This window comes from Oryx dammah, unplaced genomic scaffold, assembly GCF_014754425.2.
Source record: "Oryx dammah isolate SB20612 unplaced genomic scaffold, SCBI_Odam_1.1 HiC_scaffold_17, whole genome shotgun sequence".
In the NCBI taxonomy this organism is placed as follows: domain Eukaryota; kingdom Metazoa; phylum Chordata; class Mammalia; order Artiodactyla; family Bovidae; genus Oryx; species Oryx dammah.
In genome coordinates this window covers 12,420,585-12,435,834 of record NW_024070201.1, presented here as the reverse complement: position 1 = coordinate 12,435,834, position 15,250 = coordinate 12,420,585, and positions in this window count along the sequence as shown.

The following is a 15,250-nucleotide window of genomic DNA, read 5'->3' as shown; positions in this document are numbered from 1 at the left end:
TTTATATTGTCAAATAGTGTGCTTTTTTTTAGGCTATTTGCTTATTATTTTTGTACTTAAGAAACATGAACCTGTACCATTTGATCAATTGGTAAGTATGGACTACAATAATCCAAGTCTAGAATGAGATAATGGCCCTTCAGAAAGTCAGTCCTTCTGGCATGTTCAATGGCAAAAGTAAGTGAGCTATCACTTAGAGTATGTTTGTATATTTAATCATCAAATAAGACAGATTTAACAAGTGCAACAAAGATTTCAAACAAAAATTTCATAAAATCCATCAAAAAATCAGTATTACCACTTTTCCTGAACACGATAGTTTGAAACAAAAAAAATCGTATTCTTTGTTATTGAGTATGTGTTGTGTATGGGGCTTCTATTCTGGCCCAATGGTTAAGAATCCACCTGCAATACAGGAGCCACAAGAGACGTAGGTTCAATCCCTAGGTGGGGAAAAATCAAGGGAATGGCTACCCACTCAGGTATTTTCACCTGAATAATCTGCATGGACAGAGGAGCATGGCAGGCTCTAGTCAATAGGGTCACAAAGAGTCGGACATGACTAAAGCGAGTTCATGCACACACACACACACAGACACACACACACACACACACGTGCTATATACAGGATACTAGGTACATTCAGATACATAAATTAGATAATATGGAGCATTTCCAGGTGAACACCTATACCCCCAACCATCGTCTGCATTTGAGACCTGATGTCAATTTGAAACTATACAGAAATTAAGGATGCCAAGGAGGGTCTTGCCAATTAGCCTTTATTACATGACCCGAAGGAAAGAGCCAAAGAAAATAAAGAGATCATTAATTTTTTACTGTGTCTCGAAGTCACCTCTTCAGAACATGAGAGCTCACATAAGAATTAAGAAATCTGGGAAACCTCACATATAGGTTTGCTAATGAAGAAACTGATGGGAAAGGGAACATTACACATTCATTACTGAATGTCTGAATATTGCCAAATTTCATGGTGGAGGAAGCTATATCCTTTCCTTTAACATACCTTGCCTTTAAACAGAATAAAAAATAACATTCCTCTCTCTTACTCCCTGAGTGAAACTATTTATGTTGTGTTTATAGAAAGAGAAATAGAATAGCTGTGAGCATGAACTTCAGAGTCAGATGGATCAGTCTACACTCTTGAATCAGTTATGATTTACATGGAAAAGTTGATTAAATTTACTGAGACTCATTTTTATCATCTGCAAAATAAGGATAATGATACATCATCATATTGTTGTTTTGAGACCAGGTGAGTTTTCCAGAGAATAGCAAGAAGAGATAAGAAAGCCTTCTTCAGTGATCAATGCAAAGAAATAGAGGAAAATAACAGAATGGGAAAGACTAGAGATATCTTCAAGAAAATTAGAGATACCAAGGGAACATTTCATGCAAAGATGGGCTCGATAAAGGAAAGAAATGGTATGGACCAAACAGAACCAGAAGATATTAAGAAAAGGTAGCAAGAATACACAGAAGAACTGTACAAAAAAGATCTTCATGACCCAGATAATCACGATGGTTTGATCACTAATCTAGAGCCAGACATCCTGGAATGTGACATCAAGTGGGCCTTAGAAAGCATCACTACGAACAAAGCTAGTGGAGGTGATAGAATTCCAGTGGAGCTGTTACAAATCCTGAAATATGATGCTGTGAAAGTGCTGCACTCAATATGACAGCAAATTTGGAAAACTCAGCAGTGGCCACAGGACTGGAAAAGGTCAGTTTACATTCCAACCCCCAAAAAAGGCAATGCCAAAGAATGCTCAAGCTACCACACAATTGCACTCATCTCACATGCTAGTAAAGTAATGCTCAAAATTCTCCAAGCCAGGCTTCAGCAATATGTGAACCATGAAATTCCTGATGTTCAAGGTGGTTTTAGAAAGGGCAGAGGAACCAGAGATCAAATTGCCAACATCTGCTGGATCATGGAAAAAGCAAAAGAGTTCCAGAAAAACATCTATTTCTGCTTTATTGACTATGCCAAAGCCTTTGACTGTGTGGATCACAATAAACTGTGGAAAATTCTGAGAGACATGGGAATACCAGACCACCTGACCTGCCTCTTGAGAAATCTGTATGCAGGTCAGGAAGCAACAGTTAGAACTGGACATGGAACAACAGACTGGTTCCAAATAGGAAAAGGAGTGCGTCAAGGCTGTCTATTGTCGCCCTGCTTATTTAACTTATATGGAGAGTTCCTCATGAGAAACGCTGGACTGGAAGAAACACAAGCTGGAATCAAGATTGCTGGGAGAAATATCAATAAACTCAGATATGCAGATGACACCACCCTTATGGCAGAAAATGAAGAGGAACTAAAAAGCCTCTTGATGAAAGTGAAAGAGGAGAGTGAAAAAGTTGGCTTAAAGCTCAACATTCAGAAAATGAAGATCATGGCATCTGGTCCCATCACTTCATGGGAAATAGATAGGGAAACAGTGGAAACAGTGTCAGAATTTCTTTTGGGGGCTCCAAAATCACTGCAGATGGTGACTACAGCCATGAAATTAAAAGACACTTAATCCTCGGAAGAAAAGTTATGACCAACCTAGACAGTATATTCAAAAGCAGACACATTACTTTGCTAAGATCCGTCTAGTCAAGGCTATGGTTTTTCCTGTGGTCATGTATGGATGTAAGAGTTGGACTGTGAAGAAAGCTGAGCACCGAAGAATTGATGCTTTTGAATTGTGGTGTTGGAGAAGACTGTTGAGAGTCCCTTGGACTGCAAGGAAATCCAACCAGTCCATTCTGAAGATCAGCCCTGGGATTTCTTTGGAAGGAATGATGCTAAAGCTGAAGCTCCAGTACTTTGGCCACCTCATGTGAAAAGTTGACTCATTGGAAAAGACTCTGATGCTGGGAGGGATTGGGGGCAGGAGGAGAAGGGGACGACAGAGGACGAGATGGCTGGATGGCATCACTGACTCGATGGACATGAGTCTGACTGAACTCCGGGATTTGGTGATGGACAGAGAGGCCGGGCGTGCTGCGATTCATGAGGTTGCAAAGAGTCGGACACGACTGAGCAACTGAACTGAACTGAACTGAACTTAACTGAGGTGATATTTATAAGTTGCCTCCTACAATGAATGAATGTTCTGTTACAAGCATTAGGCTGATCCATCAACCATGGGATGAGAACTTACTTCTTTGTAGTTAAGAACCCTTCAGTTCAGTTCAGTTCAGTCGCTCAGTCGTGTCTAACTCCTTGCAACCCCATGAATTGCAGCACGCCAGGCCTCCCTGTCCATCACCAACTCCCAAAGTTCACTCAAACTCACGTCCATCGAGTTGGTGATGCCATCCAGCCATCTCATCCTCTGTCATCCCATTCTCCTCCTGCCCCCAATCCCTCCTAGCATCAGAGTCTTTTCCAATGAGTCAACTCTTTGCATGAGGTGGCCAAAGTACTGGAGTTTCAGCTTTAGCATCATTATTTCCAAAGAACACTCAGGACTGATCTCCTTTGATTGGGCTGATTGGATCTCCCTACAGTGCAAGGGACTCTCAAGAGTTCTCCAACACCACAGTTCAAAAGCATCAATTCTTTGGTGCTCATCTTTCTTCACAGTCCAACTTTCACATCCATACATGACCACTGGAAAAACCATAGCCTTGATTAGACGGACCTTTGTTGGCAAAGTAATGACTCTGCTTTTCAATATGCTAACTAGGTTGGTCATAACTTTTCTTCCAAGGAGTAAGCGTCTTTTAATTTCATGGCCTCAATCACCATCTGCAGTGATTTTGGAGCCCCAAAAAATAAAGTCTGCCACTGTTTCCACTGTTTCCCCATCTATTTCCCATGAAGTGATGGGACCAGATGCCATGATCTTTGTTTTCTGAATGTTGAGCTTTAAGCCAACTTTTTCACTCTCCTCTTTCACTTTCATCAAGAGGCTTTTTAATTCCTCTTCATTTTCTGCCATAAGCGTCGTATCATCTGCATATCTGAGGTTATTGATATTTCTCCCAGCAATCTTGATTCCAGCTTGTGTTTCTTCCTGCCCAGCATTTCTCATGAGGTAGTCTGCATCTAAGCAGGGTGGAAATATACAGCCTTGACGTACTCCTTTTCCTATTGGAACCAGTCTGTTGTTCCATGTTCAGTTCTAATTATTGCTTCCTGACCTGCATATAACTTTCTCAAGAGGCAGGTCAGGTGGTCTGGTATTCCCATCTCTTTCAGAATTTTCCACAGTTTATTTTGATCCACACAGTAAAAGGCTTTGGCATAGTCAGCATCACAAAATTCAAGAAGAGAAAGTGAATACCTTACACATAACATATTCTGTTACAATTTTGCCTTAGTCAATCTGTCCTTCCACCTCAGCAGTTATCACCTCCCAGTATACCCTACAGTCACTTGGGAGGTCTTAGAAGACACTTATGGCAGCACATTCTGATTAATTAACCCACAATGTTAGGTGATTCTTTGTTTAACAGCAGTGTTTAAGAATCACCTCTTAAACTCACCAGGACTTATTTCTCACAACATCTAAAGACTTTTTGTACTACACTAGAAGTACTTTTCCTGTGAAATTTCTCAGCAGGGTTGCAAGTGTAAGTTGAACAATTAAATTTTCAGATGTTAAATATTTAAACTGGTAATGTTATCTATTCTGAAGAGCAAATGAGAGAACTGTTTCTAAGGCTTCTGTATACTCAATTCTACTGTAATAATAAATCTTGAATATCTTCCTTTTCTCTCTTTGACTTTAGAAACTTAAATGAGCACACCCTATTTGCCAGTGTCAAAATTTAGTCAGTGAAATAGACAAATGAGAAAGTGTAAGATTATATATTGTGATAAAAATATGCTCTGGAGCCAACACAAATAGAGGCATTTAAATCCAATGAAGGCTTTTTAGAATATATTATACTGAAGGTCATTTATTTATTCATTAATTAAAAAAAATTCTAGTATACTCTAATAGGAAAACAACCAAGAAGAAAAATTTGATCCTTGAAATCATGGAATGTGTAATTTAGAAATCTTGATTGGTGTTTGGAATTAGTTAAAAATCAATCTTTATGAGTAAAGAACAGCCTGTGGGCTAGTGCACACACCTAAGAGAGAGACAGTAAGTTTGAAAAAGATTAATGTTGATTTAAGTGTATTCAGAAGTTGAAATATAAAGGACTTGATAAATGTCTGAAACTAATGGCTACGTGGAAACATAGATAACTTTAAGGTTTCCATTTTTAACTTGAGAGTAAATAGTGTTTACCATTAATAGCAATAAATAATCCCAAATTATGAGCCAAATTGAGAGAAACTGATGAATTGAATGGGAAATTCTTGGAGAGAAATAACAAGGTAGTATCATTTGATGCTGATTTTTGAAATAAAGAGAGGTGCATGGTCAGAAAAGTGATAAAAACTTCTTAAAATTATCTTCTTTGTTAGATATATAAATACTACCTGTGAATATTCACAGATGTCAATAAAACATATAATGTTTTGTATTCTGTGTGCAGGAACCCTGGTTATGTTACTCTAAGAAGCTTTGTTTGGATACAAACCATGTAGTACATGTGTCAAATATTAAGCAGATAAACTCTACATGGGCAAAGAGAATTCTTGAGAAACCTTAAATTTTGTGTATCAATATACTAATAAAAAATCAACAAAGATGGCTTTTTTCGTGGCTTCACAGGAAGTCTTGACCAGATCATTTCCTCTTTGCTCTTCCTTGCAGTTTTCCCAGAATAGGATTGAACTTCAGTCTTCTCCAAATACCACACTATTTTTACTCATTTCTAGGCAGCTCTTCTTCTTATTTTTTTTTTCTTGTTAGGATTCTATCTCATCATCAGTTCACTTCAGCCCAGTTCAGTCACCTAGTCATGTCCAATTTTGTGATCCCATGGTCTGCAGCATGCCAGGCTTCCCTGTTCCTCAACAACACCCTGGAGCTTGCTTAAACTCATGTTCATAAAGTTGGTGATGCCATCCAACCATCTTATCCTCTGTCATCCCTTTCTCCTCCTGCCTTCAATCTTTCCCAACAACAGGGTCTTTTCCAAAGAGTCAGTTCTATGCATCAGGCCACCAAAGTACTGGAACTTTAGCATCAGTCCTTCCAATGAATCTTCAGGACTGATTTCTTTTAGGATGGACTGGTTTGATCTCCTTGCAGTCCAAGAGACTATCAACAGTCTTCTCCAACACTACAATTCAATAGCATCAGTTCTTCAGTGCTCAGCTTTCTTTATGGTCCAACTCTCACATCCATATATGACTACTGGAAAAACCTGCTTTTCAGTATGCTGTATAGGTTTATCATAGATTTTCTTCCAAGGAGCAAGCATTTTTAAATTTCATGTCTGCAGTCACCATCTGCAGTGATTTTAGAGCTCCAAAAAAATAAAGTCTGTCACTCTTTCCATTTTTTCCTCATCTATTTGCCATGAAATGATGGGACCAGATGCCATGATCTTCGTTTTTTGAATGTTGAGTTTTAAGTCAGCTTTTTCACTCTCCTCTTTCACTTTCATCAAAATGCTCTCTAGTTCTTCTTCACTCTCTGCCATTAAGCTGGTGTCATCTGCATATCTGAGGTTATCTATATTTCTCCTGGCAATCTTGATTCCAGCTTGTGCTTCATCCAGCCCAGCATTTTGTATGATGTACTCTATAAATTCAATAACCAGGGTGACAATATACAGCCTTGACTTACTTCTTACCCAATTTGAAACCAATGTGTTGTTCTATGTCGAGTTCTAGCTGCTTCTTTTTGACCTGAACACAGATTTCTCAGGAGGCAGGTAAGGTGGCCTGGTATTCCCATTTCTCGAAGAATTTTCCACAGTTTGCTGTGATTTACACAGTCAAAGGCTTTAGTGTAGTCAATGAAGCAGAAGTAGATTTTTTTTTTTTTCAGAATTCCCTTGCTTTTTCCATGATCCAGCAGATATTGGCAGTTTGATCTCTGGTTCCTCTGACTTTCTAAATCCAGCTTGAACATCTGCAAGTTCATGTACTGTTGAAGCCTGGCTTAGAGAATTTTGAGCATTACTTTGGTAACATGTGAGATGAGTTCAGTTGTTCAGCAGTTTGAACATTCTTTGCATTGCCTTTCTTTGGGATTGAAATGAAAATGGACCTTTTCCAGTTCTGTGGCCATTGCTGAGTTTTCCATATTTGCTGCCATATTGAGTGCAGCACTTTCACAACATCATCTTTTCAGATTTGAAATAGCTCACTTCAGCTCTCATCATTAGCAATAATTCAGTGTTGTGTGTTGTTGAAACAAGTAGAAGACATTCTGAGAGGCATACGAGGTCTTTGACATTTCTCCTTGGTATGTTTGATTACTTGATATTCTTGTTTTCACTTATTCTAGGTAGCAATTTGGAATTGAAAAAAATATATATTACCCTGGCCTTAAGTCTGAACAGAAGTATTAAACTTGGCTAGAACTACTCGTTATGACAGGTTAAATGTAAATGCATTCACGTTTGCCCTGGTCACTTTTCCTTTAGGGAATTCCAGAGAGATTTACTCTTCTTTCATTTCACAAATATTGAACTGTGCTTTTTAGTATGCATATACTTATATAGGTCATGCATATGAGTGTATTTATGTATCAATATATAGTAGAAATAGTGATATTGACTCCACATTGTTGTCACTTACTGATCATATATTATAAAAATGAATATGTTAGTTGCTCAGGCATGTCAGACTCCTGTAACCCCATGGACTATAATCCACCAGTCTCCTCTCTTCAGGAAATCTCCAAGCAAGAATACTGGAGTGGAGAGCCATTTCCCTTTCCAGGGGCTCTTCCTAACTCAGGGATCAAGCCCAGTCTCCTGCATTGTAGGCAGATTCTTTACTGTCTGAGCCACCAGGGAGAATCTATATACTATGTATATTTCATATGCATGCTATTTATTTAACCAATAAATTCTCCTTGAGATAGATGGTATTTTGATAATATGATAGCATCTTTCTATGCATATTTCTGTGTATTGAAAAATATATATTTTAAAATATATAATTGTGGAGGACAAAAATATGTGGGAAACATGGGCAATTCTTATGGATTAATTGAGTATATAATTCAGTGGTGAGAACACCAGTATTTAAACAAGAATTCACTCACAATTCTTTGGAAATGGAAAAGTCTTTATAGGAGCTGGGGGTTATGGAAGGGGAAATAGCTATGAAAAATAATCAGTAACATCAGTAATATGACAGATAAGTGACACCTCAGAATACTGTTCCTTGAAATTTTATAGAAAGTAATTATTATTAAATATATACAGATCTTGTATATTCTATAATCAAGAATAATGCATGCATAAATAGTACCAGTAGATAATGAATTTGGTATTTTTCTTTTTGTTATTATTTTCAGAGATTCAGGGTTCATATATGATATTTATAGCAAACCAAAAAAAGTCTTAATAAAATAAAGGTTCCAGTCTAGAAAGAATCTCACAAAATATTTATATTGATAGATTAACCACACATCTTAATCTGTCTGTTCCACAGGAACATGACATTTCTGGGATACTGAGAGGGTATGCAAAATTCCTGTCAACTAAGGAAGCTGAAAGAATTTTCAACTTCTATAACCTGTCTTCTTAACCTCACGCACATAAGTGGAATTTAGGAGAAATATAACCTTTTTGAAACAGGGTATATTTCTGAAGTCGTAGTGAAATTCTCAAATGGGTTTGTGAAACAAAAGAAAGGAAAAAAAAAGTTATCAATTTAGAAATAGCTCAGCAAGAAAACTGCAATATTTTCAACCTAGACTATCCTTTCCAGGAAGAAGTCTTATAATATTTGTTTCTCTATTTGTTTTTCTCTCAAACTCTGTCATTTTTCCACTCTGTTTTTATCAATCTTCCTTTCTATTTTCTTAACATTCTTTTGTCCCTAATGACATTTATTTTTTTATTTTTTAATATAAATTTATTTTAATTTGAGGCTAATTGCTTTACAATATTGTATTGGTTTTGCCATACATCAACATGAATCTGCCACAGGTGTACACGTGTTCCCACCCTGAACCCTCCCTCCCTCTTCCCTCCCCATACCATCACTGTGGGTCACCCCAGAACACCACCCCTGAGCATCCTGTATCATGCATAGAACCTGGACTGGCAATTCATGTCACATATGATATTATACATGTTTCAATGCCATTCTCCAAAATCATCCCACCATTACCCTCTCCCACAGAGTCCAAAAGACTGTTCTATACATCTGTGTCTCTTTGGCTGTCTCGCATACAGGGTTATTGTTACCATCTTTCAAAATTCCATATATGTGTGTTAATATACTGTATTGGTGTTTTTCTTTCTGGCTTACCTCACTCTGTATAACAGGCTCCAGTTTCATGCACCTCATTAGAACTGATTCAAATGTATTTTTAATGGCTGAGTAATACTCCATTGCACAGAATGATCTCTGTTATTTCCAGGGCAAACCATTCAATATCACCATAATCTAAGTCTATGCCCCAACTAGTAATGCTGAAGAAGCTGAAGTTGAAGGGTTCTATGAAGACCTACAAGACCTTGTAGAACTAACACCCAAAAAAGATGTCCTTTTAATTCCAGGGGACTGGAATGCAAAAGTAGGAAGTCAAGAAACACCTGGAGTAACAGGCAAATTTGGCCTTGGAATGCAGAATGAAGCAGGGCAAAGACTAATAGAGTTTTGCCAAGATAATGCACTGGTCATAGCAAATACCCTCTTCCAACAACACAAGAGAAGACTCTACACATGGACATCACCAGATGGTCAACACCAAAATCAGATTGATTATATTATCTGCAGCCAAAGATGGAGAAGCTCTATACAGTCAACAAAAACAAGACCAGGAGCTGACTGTGGCTCAGATCATGAACTCCTTATTGCGAAATTCAGACTCAAATTGAAGAAAGTAGGGAAAACCGCTAGACCATTCAGGTATGACCTCAATCAAATTCCTTATGATTATACAGTGGAAGTGAGAAATAGATTTAAGGGCCTAGATCCGATAGATAGAGTACCTGATGAACTATGGACAGAAGTTCGTGACATTGTACAGGAGATAGGGATCAAGACCATCCCCATGGAAAAGAAATGCAAAAAAGCAAAATGGCTCTCTGGGGAGGCCTTACAAATAGCTGTGAAAAGAAGAGAAGCAAAAAGCAAAGGAGAAAAGGAAAGATATGAGCATGTGAATGCAGAGTTCCAAAGAATAGCAAGAAGAGATAAGAAAGCCTTCTTCAGTGATCAATACAAAGAAATAGAGGAAAAGAACAGAAAGGGAAAGACTAGAGATCTCTTCAAGAAAATTACAGATACCAAGGGAACATTTCATGCAAAGATGGGCTTGATAAAGGACAGAAATGGTATGGACCTAACAGAAGCAGAAGATATTAAGAAGAGGTGGCAAGAATACACAGAAGAACTGTACAAAAAAGATCTTCATGACCCGGATAATCACAATGGTGTGATCACTCATCTAGAGCCAGACATCCTGGAATGTGAAGTCAAGTGGGCCTTAGAAAGCATCACTACAAACAAAGCTGGTGGAGGTGATGGAATTCCAGTGGAGCTATTTCATATCCTGAAAGATGATGCTTTGAAAGTGGTGCACTCAATATGCCAGCAAATTTGGAAAACTCAGCAGTGGCCACAGGACTGGAAAAGGTCAGTTTTCATTCCAATTCCAAAGAAAGGCAATGCCAAAGAATCCTCAAACTACCACACAATTGCACTCATCTCACATGCTAGTAAAGTAATGTTCAAAATTCTCCAAGCCAGGCTTCAACAATATGTGAACCATGAACTTCCTGATGTTCAAGCGGGTTTTAGAAAAGGCAGAGGAACCAGAGATCAAATTGCCAACATCTTCTGGATCATGGAAAAAGCAAAAGAGTTCCAGAAAAACATTAATTTCTGCTTTATTGACTATGCCAAAGCCTTTGACTGTGTGGATCACAATAAACTGTGGAAAATTCTGAGAGACATGGGAATACCAGACTACCTGACCTGCCTCTTGAGAAATCTGTATGCAGGTCAGGAAGCAACAGTTAGAACTGGATATGGAACAACAGACTGGTTCCAAATAGGAAAAGAAGTACGTCAAGGCTGTATATTGTCATCCTGCTTATTTCACTTATATGGAGAGTTCCACATGAGAAACGCTGGACTGGAAGAAACACAAGCTGGAATCAAGATTGCTGGGAGAAATATCAATAAACTCAGATATGCAGATGACACCACCCTTATGGCAGAAATTGAAGAGGAGCTAAAAAGCCTCTTGATGAAAGTGAAAGAGGAGAGTGAAAAAGTTGGCTTAAAGCTCAACATTCAGAAAACGAAGATCCTGGCATCCAGTCCCATCACTTCATGGGAAATAGTTGGAGAAACATTGAAACAGTGTCAGACTTTATTTTTTGGAGCTCCAAAATCACTGCAGATGGTGACTGCAGCCATGAAATTAAAAGACGCTTACTCCTTGGAAGAGAAGTTATGACCAACCTAGATAGCATATTCAAAAGCAGAGACATTACTTTGCCGACTAATGTCCGTCTAGTCAAAGCTATGATTTTTCCAATAGTCATGTATGGATGTAAGAGTTGTACTGTGAAGAAGGCTGAGCACCAAAGAATTAATGCTTTTGAACTGTGGTGTTGGAGAAGACTCTTGAGAGTCGTTGGACTGCCAGGAGATCCAACAAGTCCATTCTGAAGGAGATCAGCCCTGGGATTTCTTTGGAAGGAATGATGCTAAAGCAGAAACTCCAGTACTTTAGCCACCTCATGCGAAGAGTTGACTCATTGGAAAAGACTCTGATGCTGGGAGGGATTGGGGGCAGGAAGAGAAGGGGACAACAGAGGATGAGATGGCTGGATGGCATCACTGACTCGATGGATGTGAGTCAGTGAACTCCGACAGTTGGTGATGGACAGAGAGGCCTGGCGTGCTGCGATTCATGGAGTCGCAAAGAGTCGGACACGACCGAGCGACTGAACTGAATGGAACTGAATACTCCATTGTGTATATGTACCACTGTTTTCTTATCCATTCATCTGCTGATGAACATCTAGGTTTGCTTCCATATCCTGGCTATTTTAAACATTGCTGCGATGAACGTTGGGGTACACGTGTCTCTTTCTATTCTGGTTTCCTCGGTGTGTATGCCCAGCAGTGGAATTGCTGGGTCACATGGCAGTTCTATTTTGCAGTTTTTTAAGGAATCTCCACACTGTTCTCCATAGTGGCTGTACTAGTTTGCATTCCCACCAACAGTGTGTAAGAGGGTTCCCTCTTCTCCACACCCTCTCCAGCATTTATTCCTTGTATATTTTTGGATCACAGCCATTCTGACTGGCGTGAAATCGTATCTCATTGTGGATTTGATTTGCATTTCTCTGATAATGAGTGAGTCCCTTCTAAAGGAGATTAGTCCTGGGTGTTCTTTGCAAGGATTGATGCTGAAGCTGAAACTGCAGTACTTTGGCCATCTCATACGAAGAGTTGACTCACTGGAAGAGACTCTGATGCTAGGAGGGATTGGGGGCAGGAGGAGAAGGGGACAACAGAGGATGAGATGGCTGGATGGCATCACCAACCTGATGGACGTGAATCTGAGTGAACTCTGGAAGTTGGTGATGGACAGGGAGGCCTGGGGTTGCAAAGAGTCAGACACAACTAGGTGACTGAACTGAAGTAAATTGAGCTGATAAGGAGTGATGTTGAGCATATTTTCATGTGTTTGTTAGCCATCTGTATGTCTTCTTTGGAGAAATGTCTGTTTAGTTCTTTGGCCGATTTTTTGATTGGGTCATTTATTTTTCTGGAATTGAGCTGCAGGAGTTGCTTGTATATTTTTGAGATTAATTCATTGTCTGTTGCTTCATTTGCTATTATTTTCTCCCATTTTGAAGGCTGTCTTTTCATCTTGCTTATAGTTTCCTTTGTTTTCAGGAGCTTTTAAATTTAGTTAGGTCCCATTTGTTTATTTTTGTTTTTATTTCCAATATTCTGGAAGGTGGGTCATAGAGGATCCTGCTGTGATTTATGTCGGAGAGTGTTTTGCCTATGTTCTCCTCTAGGAGTTTTATAATTTCTGGTCTTACATTTAGATCTTTAATCCATTTTGAGTTTATTTTTGTGTATGGTGTTAGAAAGTGTTCTAGTTTCATTCTTTTACAAGCGGTTGACCAGTTTTCCCAGTACCACTTGTTAAAGAGATTGTCTTTTCTCCATTGTATATTCTTGCCTCCTTTGTCAAAGATAAGGTGTCCATAGGTGCATGGATTCATCTCTGGATTTCTATTTTGTTCCATTGATCTATATTTCTGTCTTTGTGCCAGTACCATACTGTCTTGATGACTGTGGCTTTTTAGTACAGCCTGAAGTTAGGCAGGTTGATTCCTCCAGGTATATTCTTTCTCAAGATTGCTTTGGCTAGTCGAGGTTTTTTTATTTCTATAGAAATTGTGAAAGTATTTGTTCTAGCTCTGTGAAAAATACCATTGGTAGCTTGATAGGGATTGCATTGAATCTATAGATTGCTTTGGGTAATAGACTCATTTTCACTATATTGGTTCTTCTTTTACATGAACACAGTATATTTATCCATCTATTAACGCCCTCTTTGATTTCTTCACCAGTGTTTTATAGTGTTCTAAATATAGGTATTTTGTTTCTTTAGGTAGATATATTCCTAAGTATTTTATTCTTTTCATTGCAATGGTGAATGGAATTGTTTCCTTAATGTCTCTGTTTTCTCATTGTTAGTGTATAGGAATGCAAGGGATTTCTCTGTGCTGATTTTATATCCTGCAACTTTACTATATTCATTGATTAGCTCTAATAATTTTCTGGTGGAGTCTTTAGGGTTTTCTATGTAGAGGATCATGTAATCTTCAAACAGTGAGATTTTTAATTCTTCTTTCCAATTTGGATTCCTTTTATTTCTTTTTCTTCTCTGACTGCTGTGGCCAAAACTTCCAAAACTGTGTTGGATAGTAGTGGTGAAAGTGGGCACCCTTGTCTTCTTCCTGACTTTAGGGGAAATGCTTTCAATTTTTCACCATTGAGGATAATGTTTGCTGTGGGTTTGTCATATATAGCTTTTATTATGTTGAGGTATGTTCCTTCTGGAAAAGGCAATGGCACCCCATTCCAGTACTCTTGCCTGGAAACTCCCATGGACGGAGGAGCCTGGTAGGCTGCAGTCCATGGAGTCGTGAAGAGTCGGACACAACTGAGCAACTTCACTTTCATTTTTCACTTTCATGCATTGGAGAAGGAAATGCTAACCCACTCCAGTGTTCTTGCCTAGAGAATCCCAGGGATGGCGGAATCTGGTGGGCTGACATCTATGGGGTCTCACAGAGTCGGACAGGACTGAAGCAACTTAGCAGCAGCAGCAGCATGTTCTTTCTATTCCTGCTTTCTGGAGAGTTTTTATCATAAATGGATGTTAAATTTTGTCAAAGACTTTCTCTGCATCTATTGAGATAATCATATGGCTTTTATTTTTCAATTTGTTAATGTGGTGTATTACACTGATTGATTTGTGGATATAAAAGCCCACTTAGTCATGATGTATGATCTTTTTAATGTGTTGTTAGATTCTGATTGCTATAATTTTCTTAAGAATTTTTGCATCCATGTTCATCAGTGATATTAGCCTGTAGTTTTCTTTTTTTGTGTGGCATCTTTGTCAGGTTTTTGTATTAGGGTGATGGTGGCCTCATAGAATGAGTTTGGAAGTTTACCTTCCTCTGAAATTTTCTGGAAGAGTTTGAGTAGGATAGGTGTTAGATCTTCTCTAAATTTTTGGTAGAATTCAGCTGTGAAGCTGTCTGGACCTGGGCTTTTGGTTGCTGGAAGATTTCTGATTACAGTTTCAATTTCCATGCTTGTGGTGGGTCTGTTAAGATTTTCTGTTTCTTCCTGGTTCAGTTTTGGAAAGTTGTACTTTTCTAAGAATTTGTCCATTTCTTCCAAGTTGTTCATTTTATTGGTATATAATTGCTGATAGTAGTCTCTTATGATCCATTGTATTTCTGTGCTGTTTGTCGTGATCTCTCCATTATCATTTCTAATTTTATTGATTTAATTTTTCTCCCTTTGTTTCTCGATGAGTCTGGCTAATGGTTTGTCAATTTTATTTATCCTTTCCAAGAACCAGCTTTTGGCTTTGTTGATTTTTACTATGGTCTCTTTGTTTCTTTTGAATTT